The sequence below is a fragment of the Oncorhynchus nerka genome, linkage group LG11, assembly GCF_034236695.1.
Source record: "Oncorhynchus nerka isolate Pitt River linkage group LG11, Oner_Uvic_2.0, whole genome shotgun sequence".
Taxonomy (NCBI): domain Eukaryota; kingdom Metazoa; phylum Chordata; class Actinopteri; order Salmoniformes; family Salmonidae; genus Oncorhynchus; species Oncorhynchus nerka.
In genome coordinates, this window is record NC_088406.1 from 16,133,598 (window position 1) to 16,155,035 (window position 21,438).

A 21,438-nucleotide genomic window follows, 5' to 3' on the forward strand; every position below is an offset into this window, starting at 1 on the left:
ACAGGACTAGTAAAGGTCTGTTAATACAGGACTAGTAAAGGTCTGTTAATACAGGACTAGTAAAGGTCTGTTAATACAGGACTAGTAAAGGTCTGTTAATACAGGACTAGTAAAGGTCTGTTAATACAGGACTAGTAAAGGTCTGTTAATACAGGACTAGTATAGGTCTGGTAATACTGGACTAGTAAAGGTCTGTTAATACAGGACTAGTAAAGGCCTGTTAATACAGGACTAGTATAGGTCTGGTAATACAGGACTAGTATAGGTCTGGTAATACAGGACTAGTAAAGGTCTGTTAATACAGGACTAGTAAAGGTCTGTTAATACAGGACTAGTAAAGGTCTGTTAATACAGGACTAGTAAAGGCCTGTTAATACAGGACTAGTAAAGGTATGTTAATACAGGACTAGTAAAGGCCTGTTAATACAGGACTAGTAAAGGTCTGTTAATACAGGACTAGTAAAGGTCTGTTAATACAGGACTAGTAAAGGTATGTTAATACAGGACTAGTATAGGTCTGTTAATACAGGACTAGTAAAGGTCTGTTAATACAGGACTAGTAAACGCCTGTTATTACAGGACTAGTAAAGGCCTGTTAATACAGGACTAGTAAAGGTCTGTTAATACAGGACTAGTATAGGTCTGTTAATACAGGACTAGTAAAGGTCTGTTAATACATGACTAGTAATACAGGACTAGTAAAGGCCTGTTAATACAGGACTAGTAAAGGCCTGTTAATACAGGACTAGTAAAGGTCTGTTAATACAGGACTAGTATAGGTCTGTTAATACAGGACTAGTAAAGGTCTGTTAATACAGGACTAGTAAAGGTCTGTTAATACAGGACTAGTATAGGTCTGTTAATACAGGACTAGTAAAGGTCTGTTAATACAGGACTAGTAAAGGTCTGTTAATACAGGACTAGTAAAGGTCTGTTAATACAGGACTAGTAAAGGTCTGTTAATACAGGACTAGTAAAGGTCTGTTAATACAGGACTAGTAAAGGTCTGTTAATACAGGACTAGTAAAGGTCTGTTAATACAGGACTAGTATAGGTCTGGTAATACTGGACTAGTAAAGGTCTGTTAATACAGGACTAGTAAAGGCCTGTTAATACAGGACTAGTATAGGTCTGGTAATACAGGACTAGTATAGGTCTGGTAATACAGGACTAGTAAAGGTCTGTTAATACAGGACTAGTAAAGGTATGTTAATACAGGACTAGTAAAGGTCTGTTAATACAGGACTAGTAAAGGTCTGTTAATACAGGACTAGTATAGGTCTGTTAATACAGGACTAGTAAAGGTTCAGCGTAACAGACGTCTATATAGGTTTTCTTCTAAGAGTGTACACTACACCATAAGTTTTAACAGATAAGCAAGTTGGAGTCTGCTATTGGACCAGGTCTCTCTTGTTAAAGAGATGTTATCTCAATGAGAAAAACCTGCATAAAATGTTGTTTTTTAAGTTTGCATACTCTCTCTCTCTCTACAGAAAGAAGAGCAATGCATTTTTTAAAGGCTTCTACGCACTGCAGAAGGAACACGTCAGAGCTTCTCCTGTCCTGCAACATTGCACATTTTACCAGTACTAGTTACTCACAGTGAGAAACGCTGTTCAGTCTTGAAGGAACACACTCCAGATATGTACAGCAACTATGTCCAAGTCCTGCACTAGACTCTAACATACCTGGATTACTGATGCCCCACTCCAGCTAGCAGAGCTTGTACCTGTCTCTATCTGCTGGTTAGGCCTATTTACTGTAAATCTCTGAATGCGTCTTCCTCTCGGAGATACACAGAATGCTTTACACAATGTTTCTCCATGCTCGTGTGTGAGCGTGTAACAGTCCAGTTATTTGGCTTGGTGCTGAACATGAGTAGGCGTGAACATGTTTGGCAAGCTGCAGCCTGTACACACACACACAGGGATGGAACTCATGATCAAGATTACCTACTGTACACACAGACAGGGATGGAACTCATAATCAAGATGTACCTACTGTACACACAGACAGGGATGGAACTCATAATCAAGATGTACCTACTGTACACACACACAGGGATGGAACTCATAATCAAGATGCACCTACTGTACACACACACAGGGATGGAACTCATAATCAAGATGCACCTACTGTACACACACAGGGATGGAACTCATAATCAAGATGTACCTACTGTACACACAGACAGGGATGGAACTCATAATCAAGATGCACCTACTGTACACACACACAGGGATGGAACTCATAATCAAGATGTACCTACTGTACACACAGACAGGGATGGAACTCATAGTCAAGATGTACCTACTGTACACACACACAGGGATGGAACTCATAATCAAGATGCACCTACTGTACACACACACAGGGATGGAACTCATAATCAAGATTACCTACTGTACACACACACAGGGATGGAACTCATAATCAAGATGCACCTACTGTACACACAGACAGGGATGGAACTCATAATCAAGATGTACCTACTGTACACACAGACAGGGATGGAACTCATAATCAAGATGTACCTACTGTACACACAGACAGGGATGGAACTCATAATCAAGATGTACCTACTGTACACACACACAGGGATGGAACTCATAATCAAGATGCACCTACTGTACACACAGACAGGGATGGAACTCATAATCAAGATGTACCTACTGTACACACAGACAGGGATGGAACTCATAATCAAGATGCACCTACTGTACACACAGACAGGGATGGAACTCATAATCAAGATGTACCTACTGTACACACAGACAGGGATGGAACTCATAATCAAGATGCACCTACTGTACACACACAGGGATGGAACTCATAATCAAGATGTACCTACTGTACACACAGACAGGGATGGAACTCATAATCAAGATGCACCTACTGTACACACAGACAGGGATGGAACTCATAATCAAGATTACCTACTGTACACACACACAGGGATGGAACTCATAATCAAGATGCACCTACTGTACACACAGACAGGGATGGAACTCATAATCAAGATTACCTACTGTACACACACACAGGGATGGAACTCATAATCAAGATTACCTACTGTACACACACACAGGGATGGAACTCATAATCAAGATGCACCTACTGTACACACAGACAGGGATGGAACTCATAATCAAGATGTACCTACTGTACACACACAGACAGGGATGGAACTCATAATCAAGATGTACCTACTGTACACACACACAGGGATGGAACTCATAATCAAGATGCACCTACTGTACACACACACAGGGATGGAACTCATAATCAAGATGCACCTACTGTACACACAGACAGGGATGGAACTCATAATCAAGATGTACCTACTGTACACACACAGACAGGGATGGAACTCATAATCAAGATTACCTACTGTACACACAGACAGGGATGGAACTCATAATCAAGATGTACCTACTGTACACACAGACAGGAATCAATCACAACCTACAGTAGGCTGCGACCCACAAGGAATCAATCACGACCTACAGTAGGCTGCGATCCCCAAGGAATCAGTCACAACCTACAGTAGGCTGCGACCCACAAGGAATCAATTACGACCTACAGTAGGCTGCGATCCCCAAGGAATCAGTCACAACCTACAGTAGGCTGCGACCCACAAGGAATCAATTACGACCTACAGTAGGCTGCGACCCACAAGGAATCAATCACAACCTACAGTAGGCTGCGACCCACAAGGAATCAATCACAACCTACAGTAGGCTGCGACCCACAAGGAATCAATCACAACCTACAGTAGGCTGGGACCCACAAGGAATCAATCACAACCTACAGTAGGCTGCGACCCACAAGGAATCAATCACAACCTACAGTAGGCTGCGACCCACAAGGAATCAATCACAACCTACAGTAGGCTGCGACCCACAAGGAATCAATCACAACCTACAGTAGGCTGCGACCCACAAGGAATCAATCACAACCTACAGTAGGCTGCGACCCCCAAGGAATCAATCACGACCTACAGTAGGCTGCGACCCCCAAGGAATCAATCACAACCTACAGTAGGCTGCGACCCACAAGGAATCAATCACAACCTACAGTAGGCTGCGACCCACAAGGAATCAATCACAACCTACAGTAGGCTGCGACCCACAAGGAATCAACTCAAACCAGGAGTGAGTCCCAAACCACCATTTGGAAAACACTGCTCCTTTTCATGTACACATAACTACTTTCCACATCTGACACACACATGAGCAGGGACAGGGACAGGGACAGGGACAATAACAGGGACAGAGACAATGAGAGGGACAGGGACAAGGACAATGACAGGGACAGGGACAATGACAGGGACAGGGACAATGACAGGGACAGGGACCATGACAGGGACAAGGACAGGGACAAGGACAGGGACAGGGACAATGAGAGGGACAGGGACAAGGACAATGACAGGGACAGGGACAATGACAGGGACAAGGACAGGGACAATGACAGGGACAATGACAGGGACAGGGCAAACTCACAAATCTCTTTAGGCTTTTATGTGTAAGTAAATTGACAAATGTACAATGACCCAAATGTTGCACTGTTCAACCTTTTTCACTCCCCCACCCTTCCCCAATCTATCACAACCCCCCATTACACACAAACATTACTATAACCTGCTGTACAACCACCTACTACACACAAACATTACTGTAACCTACTGTACACTACAACCACCTACTACACACAAACATTACTGTAACCTACTGTACACTACAACCCCCCAATACACAAACATTACTATAACCTACTGTACAACCACAAACATTACTGTAACCTACTGTACACTACAACCCCCAATACACCCAAACATTACTATAACCTACTGTACACTACAACCACCCACTACACACAAACGTTACTATAACCTACTGTACACTACATCCCCCCAATACACACACACATTACTATAACCTACTGTACACTACAACCACCTACTACACACAAACATTACTATAACCTACTGTACACTACAACCACCCAATACACACAAACATTACTATAACCTACTGTACACTACAACCACCTACTACACACAAACATTACTATAACCTACTGTACACTACAACCACCTACTACACACAAACATTACTATAACCTACTGTACAACCACCCACTACACACACACATTACTGTAACCTACTGTACACTACAACCACCCAATACACACAAACATTACTATAACCTACTGTACACTACAACCACCTACTACACACAAACATTACTATAACCTACTGTACACTACAACCACCCACTACACACACATTACTATAACCTACTGTACACTACAACCACCCAATACACACAAACATTACTATAACCTACTGTACACTACAACCACCTATACACACAAACGTACTATAACCTACTGTACACTACAACCCCCCAATACACACACACATTACTTTAACCTACTGTACACTACAACCCCCCAATACAAACATTACTATAACCTACTGTACACTACAACCACCTACTACACACACACATTACTATAACCTACTGTACACTACAACCCCCATTACACACAAACGTTACTTTAACCTACTGTACACTACAACCCCCCAATACACACAAACGTTACTACTGTACAACCACCTACTACACACAAACGTTACTATAACCTACTGTACACTACAACCACCCAATACACACAAACGTTACTATAAACTACTGTACACTACAACCACCCAATACACACAAACGTTACTTTAACCTACTGTACAACCCCCAATACACACACACATTACTATAACCTACTGTATACTACAACCCCCAATACACACAAACATTACTATAACCTACTGTACACTACAACCACCTACTACACACAAACATTACTATAACCTACTGTACACTACAACCCCTACTACACACAAACATTACTATAACCTACTGTACACTACAACCCCCAATACACACAAACATTACTATAACCTACTGTACACTACAACCCCCACTACACACAAACATTACTATAACCTACTGTACACTACAACCCCCAATACACACAAACGTTACTATAACCTACTGTACACTACAACCCCCACTACACACAAACATTACTATAACCTACTGTACACTACAACCACCTACTACACACAAACATTACTATAACCTACTGTACACTACAACCCCCCAATACACACAAACGTTACTATAACCTACTGTACACTACAACCACCTACTACACACAAACATTACTATAACCTACTGTACAACCACCTACTACACACAAACATTACTATAACCTACTGTACACTAAACCCCCACTACACACAAACATTACTATAACCTACTGTACACTACAACCACCTACTACACACAAACATTACTATAACCTACTGTACACTACAACCCCCAATACACACAAACGTTACTATAACCTACCACTACAACCACCTACTACACAAAACATTACTATAACCTACTGTACACTACAACCCCCAATACACACAAACATTACTATAACCTGCTGTACACTACAACCCCCACTACACACAAACATTACTATAACCTACTGTACACTACAACCACCTACTACACACAAACATTACTGTAACCTACTGTACACTAGAACCACCTACTACACACAAACGTTACTATAACCTACTGTACACTACAACCCCCCACTACACACAAACATTACTATAACCTACTGTACACTACAACCACCTACTACACACAAACATTACTGTAACCTACTGTACACTACAACCACCTACTACACACAAACATTACTGTAACCTACTGTACACTACAACCCCCCAATACACACAAACATTACTATAACCTACTGTACAACCACCCACTACACACACACATTACTGTAACCTACTGTACACTACAACCACCTACTACACACACACATTACTATAACCTACTGTACACTACAACCACCTACTACACACAAACATTACTATAACCTACTGTACACTACAACCACCCAATACACACAAACATTACTATAACCTACTGTACACTACAACCACCTACTACACACAAACATTACTATAACCTACTGTACACTACAACCACCTACTACACACAAACATTACTATAACCTACTGTACAACCACCCACTACACACACACATTACTGTAACCTACTGTACACTACAACCACCCAATACACACAAACATTACTATAACCTACTGTACACTACAACCACCTACTACACACACACATTACTATAACCTACTGTACACTACAACCACCCACTACACACACACATTACTATAACCTACTGTACACTACAACCACCCAATACACACAAACATTACTATAACCTACTGTACACTACAACCACCTACTACACACAAACGTTACTATAACCTACTGTACACTACAACCCCCCAATACACACACACATTACTTTAACCTACTGTACACTACAACCCCCCCCAATACACACACACATTACTATAACCTACTGTACACTACAACCACCTACTACACACACACATTACTATAACCTACTGTACACTACAACCCCCCATTACACACAAACGTTACTTTAACCTACTGTACACTACAACCCCCCCAATACACACAAACGTTACTTTAACCTACTGTACAACCACCTACTACACACAAAGGTTACTATAACCTACTGTACACTACAACCACCCAATACACACAAACGTTACTATAAACTACTGTACACTACAACCACCCAATACACACAAACGTTACTTTAACCTACTGTACAACCCCCCAATACACACACACATTACTATAACCTACTGTATACTACAACCCCCCCAATACACACAAACATTACTATAACCTACTGTACACTACAACCACCTACTACACACAAACATTACTATAACCTACTGTACACTACAACCCCCTACTACACACAAACATTACTATAACCTACTGTACACTACAACCCCCCAATACACACAAACATTACTATAACCTACTGTACACTACAACCCCCCACTACACACAAACATTACTATAACCTACTGTACACTACAACCCCCCAATACACACAAACGTTACTATAACCTACTGTACACTACAACCCCCCACTACACACAAACATTACTATAACCTACTGTACACTACAACCACCTACTACACACAAACATTACTATAACCTACTGTACACTACAACCCCCCAATACACACAAACGTTACTATAACCTACTGTACACTACAACCACCTACTACACACAAACATTACTATAACCTACTGTACAACCACCCAATACACACAAACGTTACTATAACCTACTGTACACTACAACCCCCCACTACACACAAACGTTACTATAACCTACTGTACACTACAACCACCTACTACACACAAACATTACTATAACCTACTGTACACTACAACCCCCACTACACACAAACATTACTATAACCTACTGTACACTACAACCACCTACTACACACAAACATTACTATAACCTACTGTACACTACAACCCCCCAATACACACAAACGTTACTATAACCTACTGTACACTACAACCACCTACTACACACAAACATTACTATAACCTGCTGTACACTACAACCCCCCCAATACACACAAACATTACTATAACCTACTGTACACTAGAACCACCTACTACACACAAACGTTACTATAACCTACTGTACACTACAACCCCCCACTACACACAAACATTACTATAACCTACTGTACACTACAACCACCTACTACACACAAACATTACTATAACCTACTGTACACTACAACCCCCAATACATTTACTATAACCTACTGTACACTACAAACACCTACTACACACAAACATTACTATAACCTACTGTACAACCACCCAATACACACAAACGTTACTATAACCTACTGTACACTACAACCCCCCACTACACACAAACGTTACTATAACCTACTGTACACTACAACCACCTACTACACACAAACATTACTATAACCTACTGTACACTACAACCCCCCACTACACACAAACATTACTATAACCTACTGTACACTACAACCACCTACTACACACAAACATTACTATAACCTACTGTACACTACAACCCCCCAATACACACAAACGTTACTATAACCTACTGTACACTACAACCCCCCAATACACACAAACATTACTATAACCTGCTGTACACTACAACCACCCACTACACACAAACATTACTATAACCTACTGTATACTACAACCCCCCAATACACACAAACATTACTATAACCTGCTGTACACTACAACCCCCACTACACACAAACATTACTATAACCTACTGTATACTACAACCCCCAATACACACAAACATTACTATAACCTGCTGTACACTACAACCCCCAATACACACAAACATTACTATAACCTGCTGTACACTACAACCCCCACTACACACAAACATTACTATAACCTGCTGTACACTACAACCCCCAATACACAAACATTACTATAACCTGCTGTACACTACAACCCCCACTACACACAAACATTACTATAACCTACTGTACACTACAACCCCTACTACACACAAACATTACTATAACCTGCTGTACACTACAACCCCCAATACACACAAACATTACTATAACCTGCTGTACACTACAACCCCCACTACACACAAACATTACTATAACCTACTGTACACTACAACCACCTACTACACACAAACATTACTATAACCTACTGTACACTACAACCACCTACTACACACAAACATTACTATAACCTGCTGTACACTACAACCCCCAATACACACAAACATTACTATAACCTACTGTACACTACAACCACCTACTACACACAAACATTACTATAACCTGCTGTACACTACAACCCCCAATACACACAAACATTACTATAACCTACTGTACACTACAACCACCTACTACACACAAACATTACTATAACCTGCTGTACACTACAACCCCCAATACACACAAACATTACTATAACCTGCTGTACACTACAACCACCTACTACACACAAACATTACTATAACCTGCTGTACACTACAACCCCCACTACACACAAACATTACTATAACCTACTGTACACTACAACCCCCACTACACACACACATTACTATAACCTACTGTACACTACAACCCCCCACTACACACAAACATTACTATAACCTGCTGTACACTACAACCACCCACTACACACAAACATTACTATAACCTACTGTATACTACAACCCCCAATACACACAAACATTACTATAACCTGCTGTACACTACAACCCCCACTACACACAAACATTACTATAACCTACTGTATACTACAACCCCCAATACACACAAATATTACTATAACCTGCTGTACACTACAACCCCCAATACACAAAACATTACTATAACCTGCTGTACACTACAACCCCCACTACACACAAACATTACTATAACCTGCTGTACACTACAACCCCCAATACACACAAACATTACTATAACCTGCTGTACACTACAACCCCCAATACACACAAACATTACTATAACCTGCTGTACACTACAACCCCCACTACACACAAACATTACTATAACCTACTGTACACTACAACCACCTACTACACACAAACGTTACTATAACCTACTGTACACTACAACCCCCCACTACACACAAACATTACTATAACCTACTGTACACTACAACCCCCACTACACACAAACATTACTATAACCTACTGTACACTACAACCCCCCAATACACACAAACATTACTATAACCTGCTGTACACTAAACCCCCACTTTACTATAACCTGCTGTACACTACAACCCCCCAATACACACAAACATTACTATAACCTGCTGTACACTACAACCCCCACTACACACAAACATTACTATAACCTGCTGTACACTACAACCCCCAATACACACAAACATTACTATAACCTGCTGTACACTACAACCCCCACTACACAAAACATTACTATAACCTACTGTACACTACAACCCCTACTACACACAAACATTACTATAACCTGCTGTACACTACAACCCCCAATACACACAAACATTACTATAACCTGCTGTACACTACAACCCCCCACTACACACAAACATTACTATAACCTACTGTACACTACAACCACCTACTACACACAAACATTACTATAACCTACTGTACACTACAACCACCTACTACACACAAACATTACTATAACCTGCTGTACACTACAACCCCCCAATACACACAAACATTACTATAACCTACTGTACACTACAACCACCTACTACACACAAACATTACTATAACCTGCTGTACACTACAACCCCCCAATACACACAAACATTACTATAACCTACTGTACACTACAACCACCTACTACACACAAACATTACTATAACCTGCTGTACACTACAACCCCCCAATACACACAAACATTACTATAACCTGCTGTACACTACAACCCCCCACTACACACAAACATTACTATAACCTACTGTACACTACAACCACCTACTACACACAAACATTACTATAACCTGCTGTACACTACAACCCCCCACTACACATAAACATTACTATAACCTACTGTACACTACAACCCCCTACTACACACAAACATTACTATAACCTGCTGTACACTACAACCCCCCAATACACACAAACATTACTATAACCTGCTGTACACTACAACCCCCCACTACACACAAACATTACTATAACCTACTGTACACTACAACCACCTACTACACACAAACATTACTATAACCTACTGTACACTACAACCACCTACTACACACAAACATTACTATAACCTGCTGTACACTACAACCCCCCAATACACACAAACATTACTATAACCTACTGTACACTACAACCCCCAATACACACAAACATTACTATAACCTGCTGTACACTACAACCCCCACTACACACAAACGTTACTATAACCTACTGTACACTACAACCCCCAATACACACAAACATTACTATAACCTACTGTACACTACAACCCCCAATACACACAAACATTACTATAACCTGCTGTACACTACAACCCCCAATACACACAAACATTACTATAACCTACTGTACACTACAACCCCCACTACACACAAACGTTACTATAACCTACTGTACACTACAACCCCCACTACACACAAACATTACTATAACCTACTGTACACTACAACCCCCACTACACACAAACATTACTATAACCTGCTGTACACTACAACCCCCACTACACACAAACATTACTATAACCTGCTGTACACTACAACCCCCAATACACACAAACATTACTATAACCTGCTGTACACTACAACCCCCACTACACACAAACATTACTATAACCTACTGTACACTACAACCCCCTACTACACACAAACATTACTATAACCTGCTGTACACTACAACCCCCCAATACACACAAACATTACTATAACCTGCTGTACACTACAACCCCCCACTACACACAAACATTACTATAACCTACTGTACACTACAACCACCTACTACACACAAACATTACTATAACCTACTGTACACTACAACCACCTACTACACACAAACATTACTATAACCTGCTGTACACTACAACCACCTACTACACACAAACATTACTATAACCTGCTGTACACTACAACCCCCCAATACACACAAACATTACTATAACCTACTGTACACTACAACCACCTACTACACACAAACATTACTATAACCTGCTGTACACTACAACCCCCCAATACACACAAACATTACTATAACCTACTGTACACTACAACCACCTACTACACACAAACATTACTATAACCTGCTGTACACTACAACCCCCCACTACACACAAACATTACTATAACCTACTGTACACTACAACCACCTACTACACACAAACGTTACTATAACCTACTGTACACTACAACCCCCCACTACACACAAACATTACTATAACCTGCTGTACACTACAACCCCCCAATACACACAAACATTACTATAACCTACTGTACACTACAACCCCCACTACACACAAACATTACTATAACCTACTGTACACTACAACCACCTACTACACACAAACATTACTATAACCTACTGTACACTACAACCCCCACTACACACAAACATTACTATAACCTACTGTACACTACATCCCCCAATACACACAAACATTACTATAACCTGCTGTACACTACAACCACCCACTACACACAAACATTACTATAACCTACTGTATACTACAACCCCCAATACACACAAACATTACTATAACCTGCTGTACACTACAACCCCCACTACACACAAACATTACTATAACCTACTGTATACTACAACCCCCAATACACACAAACATTACTATAACCTGCTGTACACTACAACCCCCACTACACACAAACATTACTATAACCTGCTGTACACTACAACCCCCCAATACACACAAACATTACTATAACCTACTGTACACTACAACCCCCCACTACACACAAACATTACTATAACCTGCTGTACACTACAACCCCCCAATACACACAAACATTACTATAACCTGCTGTACACTACAACCCCCCACTACACACAAACATTACTATAACCTACTGTACACTACAACCCCCCACTACACACAAACATTACTATAACCTGCTGTACACTACAACCCCCCACTACACACAAACATTACTATAACCTACTGTACACTACAACCACCTACTACACACAAACGTTACTATAACCTACTGTACACTACAACCCCCCACTACACACAAACATTACTATAACCTACTGTACACTACAACCCCCCACTACACACAAACATTACTATAACCTACTGTACACTACAACCCCCCAATACACACAAACATTACTATAACCTGCTGTACACTACAACCCCCCACTACACACAAACATTACTATAACCTGCTGTACACTACAACCCCCAATACACACAAACATTACTATAACCTGCTGTACACTACAACCCCCACTACACACAAACATTACTATAACCTGCTGTACACTACAACCCCCAATACACACAAACATTACTATAACCTGCTGTACACTACAACCCCCACTACACACAAACATTACTATAACCTGCTGTACACTACAACCCCCAATACACACAAACATTACTATAACCTGCTGTACACTACAACCCCCACTACACACAAACATTACTATAACCTGCTGTACACTACAACCCCCACTACACACAAACATTACTATAACCTACTGTATACTACAACCCCCAATACACACAAATATTACTATAACCTGCTGTACACTACAACCCCCAATACACACAAACATTACTATAACCTGCTGTACACTACAACCCCCACTACACACAAACATTACTATAACCTGCTGTACACTACAACCCCCCAATACACACAAACATTACTATAACCTGCTGTACACTACAACCCCCAATACACACAAACATTACTATAACCTGCTGTACACTACAACCCCCACTACACACAAACATTACTATAACCTACTGTACACTACAACCACCTACTACACACAAACGTTACTATAACCTACTGTACACTACAACCCCCACTACACACAAACATTACTATAACCTACTGTACACTACAACCCCCACTACACAAACATTACTATAACCTACTGTACACTACAACCCCCAATACACACAAACATTACTATAACCTGCTGTACACTACAACCCCCACTACACACAAACATTACTATAACCTGCTGTACACTACAACCCCCAATACACACAAACATTACTATAACCTGCTGTACACTACAACCCCCACTACACAAACATTACTATAACCTGCTGTACACTACAACCCCCAATAACCAAACATTACTATAACCTGCTGTACACTACAACCCCCACTACACACAAACATTACTATAACCTACTGTACACTACAACCCCCTACTACACACAAACATTACTATAACCTGCTGTACACTACAACCCCCAATACACACAAACATTACTATAACCTGCTGTACACTACAACCCCCCACTACACAAAACATTACTATAACCTACTGTACACTACAACCACCTACTACACACAAACATTACTATAACCTACTGTACACTACAACCACCTACTACACACAAACATTACTATAACCTGCTGTACACTACAACCCCCAATACACACAAACATTACTATAACCTACTGTACACTACAACCACCTACTACACACAAACATTACTATAACCTGCTGTACACTACAACCCCCAATACACACAAACATTACTATAACCTACTGTACACTACAACCACCTACTACACACAAACATTACTATAACCTGCTGTACACTACAACCCCCAATACACACAAACATTACTATAACCTGCTGTACACTACAACCCCCACTACACACAAACATTACTATAACCTACTGTACACTACAACCACCTACTACACACAAACATTACTATAACCTGCTGTACACTACAACCCCCACTACACATAAACATTACTATAACCTACTGTACACTACAACCCCTACTACACACAAACATTACTATAACCTGCTGTACACTACAACCCCCAATACACACAAACATTACTATAACCTGCTGTACACTACAACCCCCACTACACACAAACATTACTATAACCTACTGTACACTACAACCACCTACTACACACAAACATTACTATAACCTACTGTACACTACAACCACCTACTACACACAAACATTACTATAACCTGCTGTACACTACAACCCCCAATACACACAAACATTACTATAACCTACTGTACACTAATACAACATTACTATAACCTGCTGTACACTACAACCCCCACAAACACAAACGTTACTATAACCTACTGTACACTACAACCCCCAATACACAAAACATTACTATAACCTACTGTACACTATACACACAAACATTACTATAACCTGCTGTACACTACAACCCCCAATACACACAAACATTACTATAACCTACTGTACACTACAACCCCCCTACTACACACAAACGTTACTATAACCTACTGTACACTACAACCCCCCACTACACACAAACATTACTATAACCTACTGTACACTACAACCCCCACTACACACAAACATTACTATAACCTGCTGTACACTACAACCCCCACTACACACAAACATTACTATAACCTGCTGTACACTACAACCCCCCAATACACACAAACATTACTATAACCTGCTGTACACTACAACCCCCACTACACACAAACATTACTATAACCTACTGTACACTACAACCCCTACTACACACAAACATTACTATAACCTGCTGTACACTACAACCCCCCAATACACACAAACATTACTATAACCTGCTGTACACTACAACCCCCACTACACACAAACATTACTATAACCTACTGTACACTACAACCACCTACTACACACAAACATTACTATAACCTACTGTACACTACAACCCCCACTACACACAAACATTACTATAACCTGCTGTACACTACAACCACCTACTACACACAAACATTACTATAACCTGCTGTACACTACAACCCCCAATACACACAAACATTACTATAACCTACTGTACACTACAACCACCTACTACACACAAACATTACTATAACCTGCTGTACACTACAACCCCCCAATACACACAAACATTACTATAACCTACTGTACACTACAACCACCTACTACACACAAACATTACTATAACCTGCTGTACACTACAACCCCCACTACACACAAACATTACTATAACCTACTGTACACTACAACCACCTACTACACACAAACGTTACTATAACCTACTGTACACTACAACCCCCCACTACACACAAACATTACTATAACCTGCTGTACACTACAACCCCCCCCAATACACACAAACATTACTATAACCTACTGTACACTACAACCCCCCACTACACACAAACATTACTATAACCTACTGTACACTACAACCACCTACTACACACAAACATTACTATAACCTACTGTACACTACAACCCCCACTACACACAAACATTACTATAACCTACTGTACACTACATCCCCCAATACACACAAACATTACTATAACCTGCTGTACACTACAACCACCCACTAACACAAACATTACTATAACCTACTGTATACTACAACCCCCAATACACACAAACATTACTATAACCTGCTGTACACTACAACCCCCCACTACACACAAACATTACTATAACCTACTGTATACTACAACCCCCAATACACACAAACATTACTATAACCTGCTGTACACTACAACCCCCACTACACACAAACATTACTATAACCTGCTGTACACTACAACCCCCAATACACACAAACATTACTATAACCTACTGTACACTATAACACAAACATTACTATAACCTGCTGTACACTACAACCCCCCAATACACACAAACATTACTATAACCTGCTGTACACTACAACCCCCACTACACACAAACATTACTATAACCTACTGTACACTACAACCCCCACTACACACAAACATTACTATAACCTGCTGTACACTACAACCCCCACTACACACAAACATTACTATAACCTACTGTACACTACAACCACCTACTACACACAAACGTTACTATAACCTACTGTACACTACAACCCCCACTACACACAAACATTACTATAACCTACTGTACACTACAACCCCCACTACACACAAACATTACTATAACCTACTGTACACTACAACCCCCAATACACACAAACATTACTATAACCTGCTGTACACTACAACCCCCACTACACACAAACATTACTATAACCTGCTGTACACTACAACCCCCAATACACACAAACATTACTATAACCTGCTGTACACTACAACCCCCACTAACAAACATTACTATAACCTGCTTACAACCCCCAATACACACAAACATTACTATAACCTGCTGTACACTACAACCCCCACTACACACAAACATTACTATAACCTACTGTACACTACAACCCCTACTACACACAAACATTACTATAACCTGCTGTACACTACAACCCCCAATACACACAAACATTACTATAACCTGCTGTACACTACAACCCCCACTACACACAAACATTACTATAACCTACTGTACACTACAACCACCTACTACACACAAACATTACTATAACCTACTGTACACTACAACCACCTACTACACACAAACATTACTATAACCTGCTGTACACTACAACCCCCAATACACACAAACATTACTATAACCTACTGTACACTACAACCACCTACTACACACAAACATTACTATAACCTTGTACACTACAACCCCCAATACACACAAACATTACTATAACCTACTGTACACTACAACCACCTACTACACACAAACATTACTATAACCTGCTGTACACTACAACCCCCCAATACACACAAACATTACTATAACCTGCTGTACACTACAACCACCTACTACACACAAACATTACTATAACCTGCTGTACACTACAACCCCCCACTACACACACACATTACTATAACCTACTGTACACTACAACCCCCACTACACACACATTACTATAACCTACTGTACACTACAACCCCCACTACACACAAACATTACTATAACCTGCTGTACACTACAACCACCCACTACACACAAACATTACTATAACCTACTGTATACTACAACCCCCAATACACACAAACATTACTATAACCTGCTGTACACTACAACCCCCACTACACACAAACATTACTATAACCTACTGTATACTACAACCCCCAATACACACAAATATTACTATAACCTGCTGTACACTACAACCCCCAATACACACAAACATTACTATAACCTGCTGTACACTACAACCCCCACTACACACAAACATTACTATAACCTGCTGTACACTACAACCCCCAATACACACAAACATTACTATAACCTGCTGTACACTACAACCCCCAATACACACAAACATTACTATAACCTGCTGTACACTACAACCCCCACTACACACAAACATTACTATAACCTACTGTACACTACAACCACCTACTACACACAAACGTTACTATAACCTACTGTACACTACAACCCCCACTACACACAAACATTACTATAACCTACTGTACACTACAACCCCCACTACACACAAACATTACTATAACCTACTGTACACTACAACCCCCAATACACACAAACATTACTATAACCTGCTGTACACTACAACCCCCACTACACACAAACATTACTATAACCTGCTGTACACTACAACCCCCAATACACACAAACATTACTATAACCTGCTGTACACTACAACCCCCCACTACACACAAACATTACTATAACCTGCTGTACACTACAACCCCCAATACACACAAACATTACTATAACCTGCTGTACACTACAACCCCCACTACACACAAACATTACTATAACCTACTGTACACTACAACCCCTACTACACACAAACATTACTATAACCTGCTGTACACTACAACCCCCCAATACACACAAACATTACTATAACCTGCTGTACACTACAACCCCCACTACACACAAACATTACTATAACCTACTGTACACTACAACCACCTACTACACACAAACATTACTATAACCTACTGTACACTACAACCACCTACTAACATTACTATAACCTGCTGTACACTACAACCCCCAATACACACAAACATTACTATAACCTACTGTACACTACAACCACCTACTACACACAAACATTACTATAACCTGCTGTACACTACAACCCCCCAATACACACAAACATTACTATAACCTACTGTACACTACAACCACCTACTACACACAAACATTACTATAACCTGCTGTACACTACAACCCCCCAATACACACAAACATTACTATAACCTGCTGTACACTACAACCCCCCACTACACACAAACATTACTATAACCTACTGTACACTACAACCACCTACTACACACAAACATTACTATAACCTGCTGTACACTAAACCCCCCACTTTACTATAACCTACTGTACACTACAACCCCTACTACACACAAACATTACTATAACCTGCTGTACACTACAACCCCCAATACACACAAACATTACTATAACCTGCTGTACACTACAACCCCCACTACACACAAACATTACTATAACCTACTGTACACTACAACCACCTACTACACACAAACATTACTATAACCTACTGTACACTACAACCACCTACTACACACAAACATTACTATAACCTGCTGTACACTACAACCCCCAATACACACAAACATTACTATAACCTACTGTACACTACAACCCCCAATACACACAAACATTACTATAACCTGCTGTACACTACAACCCCCACTACACACAAACGTTACTATAACCTACTGTACACAAACCCCCAATACACACAAACATTACTATAACCTACTGTACACTACAACCCCCAATACACACAAACATTACTATAACCTGCTGTACACTACAACCCCCAATACACACAAACATTACTATAACCTACTGTACACTACAACCCCCACTACACACAAACGTTACTATAACCTACTGTACACTACAACCCCCACTACACACAAACATTACTATAACCTACTGTACACTACAACCCCCACTACACACAAACATTACTATAACCTGCTGTACACTACAACCCCCACTACACACAAACATTACTATAACCTGCTGTACACTACAACCCCCAATACACACAAACATTACTATAACCTGCTGTACACTACAACCCCCACTACACACAAACATTACTATAACCTACTGTACACTACAACCCCTACTACACACAAACATTACTATAACCTGCTGTACACTACAACCCCCAATACACACAAACATTACTATAACCTGCTGTACACTACAACCCCCACTACACACAAACATTACTATAACCTACTGTACACTACAACCACCTACTACACACAAACATTACTATAACCTACTGTACACTACAACCACCTACTACCACAAAACATTACTATAACCTGCTGTACACTACAACCACCTACTACACACAAACATTACTATAACCTGCTGTACACTACAACCCCCAATACACACAAACATTACTATAACCTACTGTACACTACAACCACCTACTACACACAAACATTACTATAACCTGCTGTACACTACAACCCCCCAATACACACAAACATTACTATAACCTACTGTACACTACAACCACCTACTACACACAAACATTACTATAACCTGCTGTACACTACAACCCCCACTACACACAAACATTACTATAACCTACTGTACACTACAACCACCTACTACACACAAACGTTACTATAACCTACTGTACACTACAACCCCCACTACACACAAACATTACTATAACCTGCTGTACACTACAACCCCCTGCAATACACACAAACATTACTATAACCTACTGTACACTACAACCCCCACTACACACAAACATTACTATAACCTACTGTACACTACAACCACCTACTACACACAAACATTACTATAACCTACTGTACACTACAACCCCCACTACACACAAACATTACTAT

The 21,438-nt window shown here is 40.4% G+C and overlaps 1 protein-coding gene across 3 annotated transcripts in view; it reads right to left on the bottom strand.

The window, feature by feature from the left end:
- LOC115127384 (P2Y purinoceptor 2-like) overlaps positions 1 to 21,438 on the bottom strand; it is a 36,845-nt gene that overhangs the window by 12,147 nt on the left and 3,260 nt on the right. Inside the window, exon 1 of one of the 3 annotated variants that reach the window (XM_065024246.1) lies at positions 1,689 to 2,171. The exons of 1 other annotated variant lie outside the window; for it this stretch is intronic. The gene's annotated coding sequence lies outside the window, so the exon portion shown is untranslated. Of the gene's footprint in view, positions 1 to 1,601; positions 2,172 to 21,438 lie in introns of those variants that run through there. One more of the 3 variants, XM_065024244.1, reaches the window with a different exon arrangement.